Here is a 17,560-nt window from a genome sequence, read left to right on the forward strand (position 1 = left end):
AAAGAAACTTTTTGTGTATTCAAATGGACTTTCGGTCCTCGGTAATAATGTAATCTTTCATTCTGCGTTTATATTTTTAAAAAACATTTATTAGTTTTCTCAGGATGCAAAAAAAATAATGCATTTAAAAAGCATTGGAGCCGAAATTTTGCGCCTACGACCTTAAGAAATGTGTTATTGTGTGAATCATGCAGGACAATATCTTTAAATTAATCATTCATCATTCAGCCAGTCGCAATCAGATTATAATGTAATGTGTAGTGTATGTGTTGTTGAGTAAATGTCTTGTTACTTAGTAAAGTCGAGTTCATTGTCTTTACAAAGCGTCTCCAGGAAGGCGTTTTTGGCGTTTTTCCAGGAATTTTCTTTTCTTATCTTTTAACATCGACTTGATTTTTATTACCCTTTCCGATATTTTGGTTTAGTTTCGTTTTTTACTTCGATGTCCAGCAACTTATGATATCTGCCTGACTAAATATTACCTTTCAGTACTTACATTAAGTAATAAGTTGAGTTTCTCTCTTTTGAAATAACGTGTTAACAATCGCCATATTTAATACAATTGCTAATTCAAGCAAATCATTTTCAGCTTCATTTCTATTTCCAAAGCCTATTCCCCCAGGTATTTCTACTCTGGGCTGATTATCGGAGAATAGGCCATTTTTGGGAAAAGTTATTTACCAGCAATTTTATTGCTGGAATCGAATTATAAGATCCTATATATTAATAATATATGTATGCAAAGTCCTCAGATAGTGTGCTACTTTTTTTATAAACAAAATGGCGCACGAAAATCGTGTTTTTTTCAATTATTGCTCTATAACTCCGAAGATTTTAACTTTACAACAAAAACACTCAAATAAAAATTCACCGTAAATAAATTCTACATAGAGACGCGTTTTTTCCAATCTCCTTCGACGAAAATTTTCCTCGGAAAATGCGGGTTTTCCCAACAAAATCTTTAATTTTCAAATAAAGTTTTAGATAAGTAATTATCTACCAATAATTAAATAATTTGGTGACTTAAAAGCCTTTTTGGTTTAGATTATAGTTCCAGAAGCTGATGAAAATTAAACGAATATTTTAGCAACAATTCAATCGTAAATTAATAATTTACGGTCGGTCGCAATAATAACCAAAATAATTATGATACACTGATCAAGCTTTGAAATCTTATAAAGATGAGATGCCTATTTAATATTTTGTCGACAAAATATGAATTTTTTATTTTTTTGCATAATCTTTAAATGTTTAAAAAAAAATAGTTATAAACAAATTAACGTTTCTCAGAAAGTTTTTATTATATTATAATTTTAAAAAATAGCTAAAATGGGCATTTTAAATATCTTTAAAATGAATGCTTTAAAACTTTTTTGCAACCATTTGTAAAAAAGTTATGAAACAGCAAAATAATCATACGATTACTACTGTGTTTATACTTTTTTTTAATTCTTTCAAAGCGTAGAAGTGAGTTTAAAGTACAAGCTAATTATTTACAAAAAAATATCGATTATCAGTTTAATAGTTATATTTTAATTAAAGATTATAAATATATTTTTTTGTAATTTACACGCGCGAAAGTAGAGTAACACAGTACTGTAGCTAACATTTTCACTCAGAGCGACGACCGGCCGCGTGATTTACACTTTTAATAAATAATGCATGCTGCGTGTCAGTCGCTTCGAGTGAACATTTTAGCTCCGACTGTGTATCAGGCCTACGTTTGCGCTAAAAATTACAAAAAAAAGTGTTTTTAATCTTTGATTAAAATATAACCATTGCAGTAATTTTTGACATTCTTTGTGAGTAATTAGGTTGTACCATAGACTCACTTTTAAGCTTTGAAACAATTAAAACTAATTACAAACAACGGAGATTTCGTATATTTACTTTGCTGTTTCATAACTTTTTTGCAAATGGTTGGAAATTTTTTTTAAAGCATTCATTTTCAAGACCTATGAAATACGCATTTTAAGTATTTTTTTTTAAATCAGAATATAATGAACAATTTCTGAGAAATGTTAATTTGTTTATAACAATTTTTTTTAAACATTTAAAGATTATGCAAAAAAATGAAAAACTTATATTTTGTCGACAAAATATTAAATAGGCACCACACCTTTATAATCTTTCTAAGTTTGATCAATGTCTCATGATTATTTTGGTTGTTATTGCGACTGTAAATTGTTAATTAACAATTGAATTGTTGCTTAAATATTTGTTTCATTTTCAGCGGCTTCTGAATTTATAATCTATAACAAGAAAGCTTTTATTTCACCAAGCTATATAATTATTTATAAATAATTACTGGCCCAAAAAATTTATTTGAAAATTCGAGATTTTGTTGGGAAAACCCACATTTTCCGAGGAAAACTTTCGTCGGAGCAAATCGGGAAAAACATGTCTCTATGCAGAATTAAATTGGGGTGAATTTTTATTTGAGTGTTTTTGTAAAGTTAAAATCTTCGGAGTTATAGAGCAATAATTGAAAAAAATAAGATTTGTCGGCGCCATTTTGTTTATAAAAAAAGTAGCACACTATATGCGGACTTTGCATACCTATATTAATAATATATAGGATCTTATAATTCGATTCCAGCAATAAAATTGCTGGTAAATAACATTTCTTTGTACTTTACTAATTAGACCAGCGTATTATAACTATTTTTTTTTTCAAAATTTAAAGATTATGCAAAAAAAAGAAAAATTTATATTTTGTCGATAAAATATTAAATAAGCATCTCATCTTTATAATCTTTATAAGTTTGATCAATGTATCATGATTATTTTGTTTATTATTGCGATCGTAATTTGTTAGTTAACAATTGAATTGTTGCTAAAATATTCGTTTAATTTTCACCGGCTTCTGGAATTACAATCTATACCAAAAAAGCTTTGATGTCACTAAGTTATTTAATTATTGATTAATAATTACTTACCTAAAACTTTATTTGAAAAGTAGAGTTTTTGTTAGGAAAACCCGCATTTTCCGAGGAAAATTTTCGTCGGAGCAAATCGTGAAAAACATAGCTCTATGCATAATTTAATTGCGGTGAATTTTTATTAAGCTGTTTTGGTTGTAAAGTTAAAATCTTCGAAGTTATCGAGCAATAATTGAAAAAAATACGATTTGTCGGAGCCATTTTGTTTATAAAAAAAGTAGCACACTATCTGCGGACTTTGCATACCTATATTATTAATATATAGGATCTTATAATTCGATTCCAGCAATAAAATTGCTGGTAAATAACTTTTCCATGAATTTTGCTAATTAGCCCAGAGTATTCTGCATATCTTGTCTTGGGTTGACCTACATGTGCATTTAAATCACCTCCTATTATGGAATTTCTCCTCTGATGGAATATCCATGATGGAATTTCTCCTCTATCATTCGTTCTTACACTCGTTCTTCATTTCACTAGGAGCAATGATACCAACTCCATTCCTAGAGTTGCTTTTCTATACAGGGTGTCCCGAAAAGATTGGTCATAAATTATACCACACATTCTGGGGTCAAAAATAGTTCGGTTGAACCTAACTTACCTTAGTATAAATGTGCTCATAAAAAAAGTTACATTCCTTTGAAGTTAAAAATGAAAATCGATTTTTTTTTTCAATATATCGAAAACTATCAGAGATTTTTTATCGAAAATGGACATGTATCATTCTTATGGCAGGAACATCTTAAAACAAAATTATAGTAAAATTTGTCCTCCCTATAAAATTTTATGGGGGTTTTGTGCCCTTAAACCCCCCCAAACTTTTGTGTACCTTCCAATTAATTCATTATTGTGGTACCATTAGTTAAACACGTTTTTAAAACTTTTTTGCCTCTTAATATTTTTTCGATAAACCAGTTTTTATCGAGATGCGGCTTCTTTTTTAATATATTTACATAAAAATTTTATGGGGGTTTTGTTCCTTTAAACCCCCCAAATGTTTGTGTACGTTCTAATTAAACTCTTATTGTGGTACCATTGGTTAAACACAGTGTTTTTAAAACTTGTTTGCCTCTTAGTCTTTTTTTGATAAGTCACCTTTTATCGAGATTTGGCTTCTTTTTCAAAATATATCTAAAAATGTACGTTATAAATAAATTATCAGATTATTAACAGGTGTCTATAATCATACTAGTGCTAGTGGATTCAACAAATATTCAAAATATCTCGATAAACACTGGCTTATCAAAGAAGTACTCAGAGGCAAAAAAGTTTTAAAAACATTGTGTTTAACTAATGGTGCCACAATAATAATTTAATTTGAACGTACACAAAAGTTTGGGGGGGTTTAAGGGAGCAAAACCCCCATAAAATTTTTATGGGGTGCACAAATTTCACTTTAATTTTTTTTAAGATATTACTGCCATGAAAATTCCACATGTCCATTTTCAATCAAAAATCTCTAAGAGTTTTCGATATATGAAAAAAATCGATTTTCATTTTGTAATTTCAGAGGGCTGTAACCTTTTTTGTGTGCACTATTGTATATAGGTAAGTGAGGTTCAATCAACCTATTTTTGACCCCAGAATCTGTGGTATAATTTATGACCAATATTTTCGGGACACCCTGTATAACGTAATTGGTATCCTTCACCTAGTTCTTTCGCCCTTTGTCCTTTCCACTTCTTGAATGCAAGCACTTTGTACTCTCCTTCTTTTAAGCGCATCTACTAACTCTGTATTCTAACCAAGACTTTCAAGATTCCAAGACCCGATCTTAATTTTTCTAACCTGATGTTCATCTGAAGTAGTCCTCACCCGAAAATCCGGACGGAGGCTCAATTTGCTTCCGGATTCCGGAACATTTTACCTAAGGAGATGCCATTATTTCAGTAAAATTTTTATTCCATTTGAGTTTTTTTTGTTTTTTTTTATGTAAAGATTTTCAGACATTTGATGCCTTATTGCCTTTTCTATCAGCATCATATCCTGCACTATTTTTTTTAGTTTATAAATTTATATAACTTTACCTTTACACAAATTTGTTTTGTAATTTTTCATCACCATCTAATAACCCTTCATGGTTAATAGGAGATGACCCTGATGATGTAATAGGAGAATGATTATGGAGAAATATTAAATCATCTGAAGTTTGCAGATGATGTTGTATTAACCGCAGACAACTTACAAGATACAGTCTCTATGATGCATTCGCTTAAAACTCTGTCTGACTGAGATGGATTAAAAATTAATAATCTTTGAGCAAACTAAACTTATGACACACCTCGTAATGAGCGAGTATATAACATATTGACAATAATACCATAATTATTTTTTAAGCGTTAACATTCTTCTCGTAACATTCTTTCGAATGCTTCCTTTCGTAAACTTCTTCTCGTAACATTCCTTTCTCACTTAAGCGAACAAAGATAATTGCAATTCCGAAACCGGGCAAGTCAAACGATAAGCCAGAAAACTACCGCCCCATAGCTATACTCAGCATGTTATATAAACTATTAGAAAAGCTTCTACTCAACAGAATTATTCACAGGATACCATAGATGAGGGGGTGGGCAGGATACTAGAAAACGTCCCCATTGAACAAGCTGGCTTCCGCCCTCATCGAAGCTGTACGGACATAGTGCTGTCATTAACAACTTTTATAGAACCTAGTTTTCAAAAGAAACAAAAGACAGCAACAGTATTCATAGATCTAACAGCAGCATATGATACTATTTGGAGACAGGGATTAATATATAAACTGACCCGTGTTATCCCCTGCAGAAAGATAATTAAACCTCATTGGAGACGAGTAGACAGATGAAACTTAACAATGGCCTTCCACAGGGTTCTGTCCTTGCCCCTTTACTTTTCAGCCTCTATATTGTTGACATGCCTGAAACCGAATCTCGAAAGTTTGGATATGCTGACGACTGGACCCTTGCAACAAGTCACCAATCTTTAGAAACTACAGAAATCACTCTCACGAATGACTTATCCATCCTCAGCGAATACCTTAAGAAATGGGGACTACAACTAAGTAATCACTCTCACGAATGACTTATCCATCCTCAGCGAATACCTTAAGAAATGGAGACTACAACCAAGTACTACAAAAACTGAAGTATCAGCTTTTCATCTCAACAACAAGCTGGCAAACATAGAATTGCGAGTGTATTTTAATAACAAGCTGTTGAAACACAATAAATACCCGAAATACCTTGGGATTACTCTAGACAGAACGATCAAATTCAGAGAACACCTGACGAACACAGCAGCAAAATTGAAAACACGCAACAATATAATACAGAAACTCTGCGGCACTACATGGGGGTCCACAGCATCAACTTTAAGATCCTCTGCTCTTGGCCTGATATATCCGGTGGCAGAATACTGTGCACCAGTGTGGCTAAATAGCAGGCATACCCACCTGGTCAACACTCAACTAAACCGTGCTATACGTATGATAACAGGCACAATTAAGCCCACCTCTACAATGTGGCTGCCTACCCTTAGTAATATAGCACCACCCAACCTACGCCGCGAACATGCATTGGTTAACGAATATAACAAAATAATGGACAGTCGCCAGCTTCTAGTCCACAACGACATCCCCGATATTCTTGGAAACCGTCTCCGATCTAGGTTACCACAACGACATCCCCGATATTCTTGGAAACCGTCTCCGATCTAGGTTACCCCCTCTACAATCTGCCCAAGCGCTGCAGCAATCCAACTTTGACTTAAATACCCGATGGAGAGAAGATTGGGAAAGTAAGACAGATCCGCATTACCAAAGTCTACCGGACACCATAGAAAAACCTGGCGAATTTGAACGTCTCCGTAAGATTTGGGCAGCCCTTAATCGAATTCGAACAAACTGTGGAAGATGCGCCGACTCCCTCTACAGATGGGGTAAACTTCCATCACCTTATTGTGACTGCGGCGCTGCAATACAGACGATCAGTCACGTTGTTCATGACTGCCCACACAGAGCATACACAGGCGACCCTATAGACTTTGTAATGGCAACCGAAGGGTCAGTCGAATATATAAAAAAAACTGGACATCTGTTTGTGATGCATTGTATAATGCATAAATCTAAATATATTCTGTGATGTACTTAAGCCATAACTAAATAAAATAAATAAATAATACCATACAACAAAGAGACACTTACAAATATCTGGAACATTAGATCAAAATAAGCAGAGACAATCAAACACATGAAATACAAAGACGAATAGGCCTGACATGGGCAACATTCGGCAAACTAAGACATGTTCTAAAAAGTGCAATTCCCAGGTGTCTCAAGAGAAGTCAATGTGTTTTGCCCGTACAAATTTATGGAGCAGTGACTTTAAAACACTGACGCAAAAATCTGCAAATTAATAAACTCGGCTCACAACGAGCCGTGGAACGTGCAATGCCGGACGCGTAGGCGTCATTTCACGAATTTCATTGGGGTGGCAAAACCTACCGGGAGGTTTGGGGGGAAAATGTTGTAAATTTTGATGCAAAATAGAAAGGTCTAACGCAATTTATACACTACTTTTTTAATAACTATACACACTGGCTGTACATATCCTGATTTTTGATTTTTTACCACATCTGCCCTAACCTTGTGTATCAACCTAGGATTCTACTGGATACAGGATACAGGTCTAAATCTTATAAATTCAATACAATAATTCAAATCTTTAATAGGCCTTCATTTACAATAGTATTTTAGTAAGATAACAGAAGCGATGTATGTTTTAGAGATGATGGATTCAAATTTAACTTAAATGAAGTCTCCTTTTCCGGATTTTAAATACATCAATGACACTTTCAATATCAACTGGGATTTTCCTTTCAACGTCTAAAAGCCCCAATGCAGACATTCTTTCCTGGCCGCTAGCGTTTCTGGTGTAGGTTTTTAATCTTCTCAAGCATGAACAGGTCCCTTCACACCCAGCTGAGTGTAGTGTTGTATCGTGAAAAATAGCCTGAATATTTCAAACGTCATGGGCAAGACATTTTTTAGAGCCTTTTCCACAAAAACTGACGTTTTTTCTTCAACTTTTTTGTTTCTCATTTCTTTCACGTTATGAAAAATTTTCATTTTGAAGAAAACTAACTCCTCATCCAAAGAGTAGTATTTGGAAACAAACTTGATGCTTTCCTCCACTACTTCATGTCTTCCCAACAATTGGCTCAGGTGGTTAAGTACATCCAAATTGTTTTCCTGCGGCATATTTTCAATTTCCTGTTCCAAAGTTTCAAGAAGTGGGAAAAAACGGTAGCTTTTAGGTGCTCTTTAACCGTTTCAAATGGAGCTTTAGAGCCTCCGCCAAGTTTAGCTGAGATTTTTCCTCTCCTTTGGAGCTCCGCTGGACGAAACCCACATTTTTTAGTACTCTACCACCACAGCAAAAAGCCTGAAACTTTGATTTTTATTATAATTTGATATTATTATAATTTATTTATAAAATTTAGTTTTATGGGTCAATCTTTGGGGTGGCAAAATCTTCTTTTTTAAGTGCCATCTCCGCGGCGGAGGTTGGCAATCATCATAGCTATTCGTATTTTAGAGACGGCTGCTCCGAAAAGTTCATTTGATGTACATCCGTACCACTCTCTCAGGTTGCGCAGCCACGATATTCTAAACCTCTTTGTTTGTGACGTGTTCTGTCCACGATATTTTCAGAATTCTTCTGTACACCCACAGCTCGAATGATTCTAGTTTTTTCATTGATGCAGCATTCAAGGTCCAAGCTTCCATTCCATAAAACAAAGTCGAGAAAACGTAGCACCTAGCCAACCTAACTCTTAGCTCCAACTTCAAATCTCTTGTGCAGAGCACTTTTCTCATTTTGTTAAAATTTGCTCTAACCTTTTCTATTCTGATTTTGATTTCCTGTAAGTAGTCTCCTGTGGAGTTGATCATTGTTCCAAGGTATGCATATTGGTCGACTCGTTCGATATTGGATGCGTTTATGAAGAGATTTTCGTTATTTCTTTGAGTTTTCGATATTCTCATAAACTTTGTTTTCTTGACATTCATTGTTAGCCCGTATTCTTGTCCAAACTCTGCTATTCTGGTCACCAGCCTCTGAAGATCCCCAATATTTTCAGCTAAGATGACAGTGTCATCGGCATATCTAATGTTGTTAATGGGAACTCCATTTACCTTTATTCCAGCTGTTTCACCCTCAAGAGCTTTTTTCAAGATCTCTCCCGAGTAGGTATTAAAAAGAATTGGCGACAACACGCATCCCTGTCTCACTTCACGTCTGATTTCAATTTCCTCTAACAGCTGGTCGTTAACACGTACTTTAGCTCGTTGCTTATAGTATAAATTCGATATAATCCTGAGGTCATTGCAGTCTAGCTTCTTTGATTCCAGGACATGCATTAATTGTTCATGTCGTACTTTGTTGAATGCTTTATTATAGTCAATAAAACACGCATATATATCTTGATTGACGTCCAGGCACCTTTGTATAAGTATGTTAAGTGAAAAAAGAGCTTCACGAGTTCCCAGGCCTTTGCGAAACCCAAATTGCGTACCTATCATTAGGCAAAATTAGGCGTGGCAAAATAGGAGAGTACAAAACTTTGGGGTGGCAGCTGCCACCCCTTGCCTCCCCAGAATTACTCCTATGGCTGGACTTGAGCCTTCGAGACCACATGACAAACGAACAAATCAATTCAAGACATCGAAATAATCATGACGCTTAAGTGGAGCTGAGCAGGGCATTTAGCTAGAACACAAGATGGATAGTGGACAAGACGAATCATGGAACGGGGGCCCAGAAACTATAAAAGAAGCCGAGAACGACCACCGACTAGATAGAGCGACGACGTAAAAAGAGTAGCGGGAAATTAACTACAAACGACCCAGTCTAGACCCACTGGAAAGAACTGAGGGAGGCATATGTCCAATAGTGGACGCAATTGGCTGATTGATGATGATGAATGACTTAAAATGCCAAAAGAAAAACCGTTTTTTAGTTTTATTTAGTTGCTATCTGGTTGCTTCAGATCAATAAGATCTCAATACGGATCTGTGCACAATTTATTTAACGTCAAATCAGACATTGTTGAAAATTAAAGTAACATGTAAAAATACCCAGAATTACAGTACACTATAATTGTAAACCGCAAGGAGTCCATAATACATAACAATAAAATAATAATTATGTAGCTATCTACCGGTGTGTCGTTATCACCCTCTTTGATCAAAATCACTGCCTTGACTTGCACATTAGCCAATTCCTTTTTTCCCATGTACTCAATGAAAGAATAAGACCTCTTTCTTACCTTTGACTTCACTGTGGGAATCAGTTCACCTAATTAATATACAGGAGGAAACAATTATTAAAAATAATTCCATTGTTATCTTAATTCTCCCACATTTAAGTATAAATAACAAGTGTACTAAGAGATTTTATGTTTTTTCATTCATTTTATCCGTGAGAATTTGTTTTTATATGAATCCGTGAGAAAAATGAACTTCCTTATTTTGCCTTGGGATAGAAAAACTGTAAAAACAAGACGCAAAATTATATTTTACATCTTCAAATATCTTAGGTAAAACAAAAGTTGTTTAAACATGTTTAATATATTGTGGTAAATTGTCACGTAAGAAACCTTCCTTTTTCAAAAAAAAAATAATCATTTTACCCCAGTCAAGAAAGAAAAAAGCTGAAAAACTCTTGTACAGGTATTTAAAGTTAACTAGTTTTGATGGGAAATAAGCCACAATTTTACCAAAAAAATGATTTTATTTTACTAATTTTACTCATTTTTTTAGTAAAATTGTGGCTTATTTCCCATCAAAACTAGTTAATTGCAAAAATGCCACAAGAAAATAGCTTCAGAACAAAACATTTATACCGGGCAGTATCGTCGCCCCCGCTAGCGAAATTATTCCGATTCAATTTTTGTGTACAAACTTACTCAAAAAGAGGTCCTTATAACATATCCACAGGGTGCCGAGAGGTTCCGTGGTCGAAAAATTGTTTAAACAATTTTTTTAAACAAATTCACAAAAATAATTTTATTATTTCTAACAATTTTTTTTAGATAATTTGGGCCATTCTGAGCAAAATAGATCTCTTGTCATTTTTCTCTAAAATTGACTGTTGTCGAGTTATATGCGATTAAAATTTGAAAAATGCGAAAATGGCTATTTTAAAGGCTTAATAACTCGATTAAAAATTATTATTTTGAAATTCAAAATGTGACTAAATCAAGTCTCAAACCCCTTCTTCAAGGTACTGAAAAGATTTTTGTCATTATTGTATTACAAAGCTGCTATTTTTAATTATTAACGATTAGCGCTATAGTCCAACTATATCGTAGCCCCGTTAGCGAAACTATTTCGATTAGATTTTTTTGCATAATATGTACTTTCTTAAAAAAGAGGTCCTTATAACACATCCACAGGGTGCCGGGCGGTGCCGTGGTCCAAAAATTATTGTTTAAGGTACTAGTACACTTTAGAAGACCAAAAATAATCATTTTTTTCAAGAATATTTTTCTCAGAACCTTTATTAAAAATTAACACAAAACTTTTTACATATTAATATCTAACTCTTAGAGAGTACAAAAAATACATATTTTTTCATTTACGCACGTACACTAATATTGTAGAGGGAGCAAAAGTCGAGGCCTCGAAAAATGATGGCGCACAGTTAATCTCAGGATTGGGATATCTGAAACAAAAAAATGGTACTGCGTTTGAAAAAGGAAGGTTTCTTACGTGACAATTTACCACAATTTGACCAAACAATAAAAAATCTCTTCAAATCTCTCTTTTTTCAAAAAAAAAATGCAAATAACTCAAAAAGGAAGCATTTTTCGAAAAATTACCAAGTTAGAAAAAGTATTTATTTCAATGAGATATGTACGCATAAAAACGTTTTATTCAAAGCGACTAGGAAAATTGTTTTTTGGTTATAAAAGTTATTCGTTAATAAAAATTTCAAATAAAAAAGGGTTGGTGCCGTAGAAATTAAAAAAAATAGTAGCATTATGTTCTCCTTCTTTATGCTCTCTAGGAGTAAACTGCTCGTCTCTCATATATGGTGTATCCTTCCTTATTGTCTTCATATGGTTTTCAAAGAATGGTGTGTTTTTTGCGTTTTCCACAATCTGTCTCCATTCTTTTTTAAGTTACTTTCTCTGTCCTTCACGTAATTTCCATAACCAGCAGATCATTATTATCTTATTTTAGGCTTACTTTTATGTTGATTGACGGCTGGTGTCCATTCAGTTAACATTCTTATTCTTATATATGGTCTTCTTTATTCTTTCTGAGACATGCCCATACTATTGTAGTCCATGGGCTTCAACTACTTTAATTATTATTATCTTTTAATGTTGTTTCTAATTTCAAAATTCGTAAGTATTCTTCCCATGGTATCCATGCCTATCAAAATTTTTTTAAATTAAATTATTTGTCAAAAAAAGAATAATGTATCTAATTTAATTATTTCAAAATACATTTTACTGCTGTCAGAAATCAGAAAAAAATATTTATTTCACAAATAAACATTGTTTTTGGCTTAAATTAAATGTTCAAACTTCCAAGAGGCAGGTGGCCGGCGATAGCTGGCTTGAACATTGAATTTAAGCGAAGCGCAATGTTTATTTGTGAAATAAACATTTTTTTTTTGTTTTCAGGCCACATTAAAATGTCTTTTGAATTAAATAGATTACATACATTCATTTTTCTGTCAATTAATTTAATTAAAAAATATTTTTGGTCACCCTGTATAAATAATTATCTTAATGTTTATATTACTGAATAGAGAATTGAATAACCTTTCAAATTAGCTAGCACACGACCCCTATTCTCATTAAAAAAATCATCGATTACGTCATTACGCCCAGATGGATGACGTCACTCGTATGTTATATATTATAGATGGACGCGGTCCATGCATGATATTTTGAGAATGCGCCTATGGCACCACATCTCCAATGCTTCGATGTTTTTTATGGTCTACTGTTTTAGTGTCCAAGCCTCAACTCCATATAACAGGGTGGAAAAGACATAACACCGCAGCATTCGTAACTTTATGTTGATATCGCGATTGCAAAAGAGTTTGCTCCTTCTATTAAAGACTGATATAGCAATTTCTATTCTGCATTTAATCTCTTTTGTTTGATCAGTATCGTCTGTGATCCAAGCACCTAGATATTTATAACAGGACACACGCTCAATCGCTGTATTGTCTATTATAAGATTAGCTCTGATGTTCTTTGATTTCGCGATTACCATAAATTTAGTTTTTTTCAAATTAATTTTCAAGCCGTACCTGTTACAGTATACCTATATTGAGACTTTGAACGAGATGTTGTAGTTCTACTAGCGTTCCCGATAGGAGAACCGTATCGTCAGCATACCTTATGTTGTTGATCGTCTCACCATTTATTATCAGACCAACATCTTCTTCCGCGAGTGCTTGTTGACAGATGGCTTCATATACAGATTAAATAAAAGTGGCGATAAGGTACATCCCTGTCGGACTCCTGGTCGGATTTGAATTTCTTCTGTTAGCCTACCCTCAACCTTCACATTTGCTGCTTGATTCCAATATAGGTTGCATATAACTCGAATATCTCGGCTGCCTATATTTTTGTTTATTAGAACTTGCCTTAGTGGTTCATGCTGTACTTTGTCAAAGGCCTTTTCGAAATCAATAAAACAGGTGTAAATTTCTTGGTTCATGTCTAAGCATCTTTGTGAGAGAATGTTCATTGCAAACAGAGCTTCCCTTGTACCAGCCCATTTCTGAATCCCATCTGAGTGTTACCTATCTACTGATGTCTACGTCTAGCATTCGTTCTAGCAAAATTTGGTCAGTCTCTGAATAATCGTGGTTAATTTCGAATAAAAAGTAGTAAATACCAAAAATGAAACAAAATAAAATTTGGCAAAAATGACTCAATATTAGTGAAATTTTGGATGTGGTCGTCTTTCTTATGGATGAATGGAATATACGCTATTTGCCATTCCTCTCACACCGGTTGTCCATTCAGGAATGTCTCAAACGTTTGTTAACATCTTAGATCGGGCAGTATCGTCGCCCCCGCTAGCGAAATTATTCTGATTCGATTTTTTTGCACAAACTTACTCAAAAAGAGGTCCTTATAACATATCCACAGGGTGCCGGGCGGTGCCGTGGTCGAAAAATTGTTTAAACCATTTTTTTTAACAAATTCACAAAAATAATTTTTTCATTTCGAACAATATTTTTTAGTTAATTTGGGTCATTCTGAGCAAAAAATGTCTCCTGTCATTTTTTTCTAAAATTGATTGTTGTCGAGTTAAATGCGATTAAAAATTGGAAAAATGCGAAAATGGCCATTTTCAAGGCTTAATAACTCGATTAAAAATTATTATTATGACATTCAAAAAGTGACCAAATCAAGTTTCAAACCCCTTCTTCAAGGTCCTGAAGAGATTTTTGTCATTATTTTATTACAAAGCTGCTATTTTAATTATTAACAATTAGCGCTATAGTCCAACTGTATCGTCGCCCCCGTTAGCGAAACTACTTCGATTAGATTTTTTTGCACAAACTTACTCAAAAAGAGGTCCTTGTAACATATCCACAGGGTGCCGGGCGGTGCCGTGGTCGAAAAATTGTTTAAACAATGTTTTTAAACAAATTCACAAAAATAATTTTTTCACGTCGAACAATATTTTTTAGTTAATTTGGGTTATTCTGAGCAAAAAATGTCTCCTGTCATTTTTTTCTAAAATTGATTGTTGTCGAGTTAAATGCGATTAAAAATTTGAAAAATGCGAAAATGGCCATTTTCAAGGCTTAATAACTCGATTAAAAATTATTATTATGACATTCAAAAAGTGACCAAATCAAGTTTCAAACCCCTTCTTCAAGGTCCTGAAGAGATTTTTGTCATTATTTTATTACAAAGCTGCTATTTTAATTATAGGTCTGGATCCCGCGTATGAAAAAAAAGTTGATTAATAGCAAGCTGAAAATTTGTTAATAGCTTAACGGTGTCTAGTCGGACAAACATTGATGCACGGGAACACTGGAACAGGGGAAGTTTTAACGGTGGAGCATGATAAACGTGTCGTCCTGACAAGTTTATGATGGTGAAAAATAGCAAGTTGTTTTTAAGTTTATTCAATACCCAACGTTATATAATATATAAAAAAATGTTTGTCCGACAAAAAGGTTGGGCATTTTAACGAGTCCGACACGTAGAACATGTCACATCACAGGAACTATGTTGGTGATGAATAGCAGTCTGATTTTTGCATGAGAGTTTAATGAAAGGTTAAAAAAGCAATTGGAAGTTCTGTCGGACAAAATGAATGGGAAACTTTCCTAGTCGGACATTCTAAACATGTAAGATATAGACAAAAATGTTGGTGATAAATAGCAAGCTAATTTTGATTTGTTTATGTACAAATTATATTTTGTAACGCAAAAAGTTATATGTCGGACAAAAAGTTTGGGCAAATCGAAGGAAATAAATAAAAAACATTTTCTCAGAATGACTTAGTCACACATTGATAAAGCTATTTTAGGTGTATATTATTATTTATATTCACATATTTGCGTGTGCATATATATACATGCACACTCCAAAAACAGTGAGGTAAGTATCAATGCATGTATATATTTCAAAACAATTCTTTTTTTGGGTGGAGTTTGTTCGAGATATTCTCAAAATGATAATAAAAAATTTCAAAGAACATATGAAAGCAATCTCTTAGGGTTTTCTAATTAGGCGCATCAGAAAGTACGGAAAATTTCCTACAAAAAACGTTGTATACATTTTTTTCCATACTCAAATCTTAACCCTGTAAACGACATTGAAAAATGTGAAGAGTAAAACTTCGGTGCTTATGGCTATGGGTACATAATTCGCAAATATTTTACGTGAATCCCTACTTTTTCTGTCTTTACACGGCAAATGACGTGTAGTAAAATTCACATTGGTATGGATATGTAAACATTACTAGAATGTCATTCTACTTGAAAATGTCATCATTAATTTAAAGAGATGGCTTTTGAATGTTCTTGGATAACTGTTATTTTTATAATTGCAAATTATTAATTCAGTTAATAAATGTGATAATTTTTTCACTAACTATGTATTCAGTGATTGTAATAATTTATTTGTACAACAAAAACTAATACTCAATCGAGAAAAGAGGAAAAGTGTTAAAGTGATTTTTTAATAATATATTGAAATGGAACGCTTACAATTTTGAACATCTTTAACAACAAAATACTTGGATCACAGAATATATATTATCCTGATGTATTCTCTGCTTGGATCTTCCACAAATAATACACAATAAATAACTTTTTATTAAGTTCACGTCTTAAATAAATTATTTATCAAATACACTATATATCAATAATATTTAATCAATAACTCAACATATTCCCGATGCAATGTCAAATATTTAAAATTGTCACTGATTGTCAGTGTCTGACTGACAATATATGCTGACAATATTATATTCGGCTGAGTGCGTTGTAAGACAAAGATAGATTTGGAAAATATTACCACGGCATTATGTTTATTTTTTTCAAATCCTGAAAAAACCAATAAATATTTTTGAAAAATTTAAACGCAGAATGAAAGACTAAATTATTACCGAGGGCCGAAAGTCCCTTAGAATAAATAAAAAGTTTATTTTGAATGAGATATTTGAAATTAAAAATCACACTAACTTTTCTCTTAGTTTTTCATCCCTGTAACTTATTAAAATAAACATTATAGAAGTTCTCAGGGACTTTCGGCCCTCGCTAATAACGTAATCTTTTATTCTGCGTTTAAATTTTTCAAAAATATTTATTAGTTTTCTCAGGATTTGAAAAAAATGAATCCCCATTTGAATAGCATTGCAGCCGGAAATACGTTCCGATCCTCTTATAAGAATAGACGTAAATATGACACATTATGCTTAGAAGTATGTATTAGAAGGCTGCATTTGTCAGTGTGACACTTTGTGCTATACAAAGTAGTATTTGAAAGAAAGTACATGGTCTCTGAGTTTCTGTTTGCCACGTGTGTTGGCAATTAAAATTTATATTAACTATGGAGTGTTTTTGTGTCTATTTTTGAGTGTCAACAGTTTAAATTTGAAGTCGCCAAATCAAAAGTGAAACCATTCAACGGAACATTTTTGAGTAATTTTCGAACATTTTACAAAGTTAGTAAAATACTTGGTCATCAATTCAATGAGGTTCAGTTGCCAGATAATTGTGAAAATTCTATTGAATATCATTCTTCGTGCTATAATGCTTTGCTTGATTGAAAAAGGGTACCTAAATAAATTATTACTAAAATTGTATAACGTAATTTTTCTCCACTTTCTACAAATGAAATAATAATGTAATTAATATGTCACATGGCTAGAAATAATTTGCTGCCAAAATAAATCGATTAGTTTAAATTTGAAGTTACGATTGCAATTTATTATGTATTGTCCAAAAGTGACAGTTTTTCTTAAAGGGAAATGTATTCATAGACATAAGGGTAGACAGGGAATACAGTGCAAAAAGTCGATAGGTGGTATATCTATCTCTTTTAACCGAGCGATCCCGCGCATGTGTCAGACAAAAATAGCTAGA

At 33.1% G+C, this 17,560-nt stretch overlaps 1 protein-coding gene across 1 annotated transcript in view; it reads right to left on the bottom strand.

Annotated features, from left to right (window-relative positions):
- Positions 1-11,556: 11,556 nt before the first annotated feature.
- LOC114325513 (suppressor of hairless protein) overlaps positions 11,557-17,560 on the bottom strand; it is a 59,585-nt gene continuing 53,581 nt past the window's right edge. Inside the window, exon 5 of the mRNA XM_050648170.1 lies at positions 11,557-11,641. The gene's annotated coding sequence lies outside the window, so the exon portion shown is untranslated. The remainder of the gene's footprint in view (positions 11,642-17,560) is intronic.

Source organism: Diabrotica virgifera, chromosome 4, assembly GCF_917563875.1.
Source record: "Diabrotica virgifera virgifera chromosome 4, PGI_DIABVI_V3a".
Taxonomy (NCBI): domain Eukaryota; kingdom Metazoa; phylum Arthropoda; class Insecta; order Coleoptera; family Chrysomelidae; genus Diabrotica; species Diabrotica virgifera.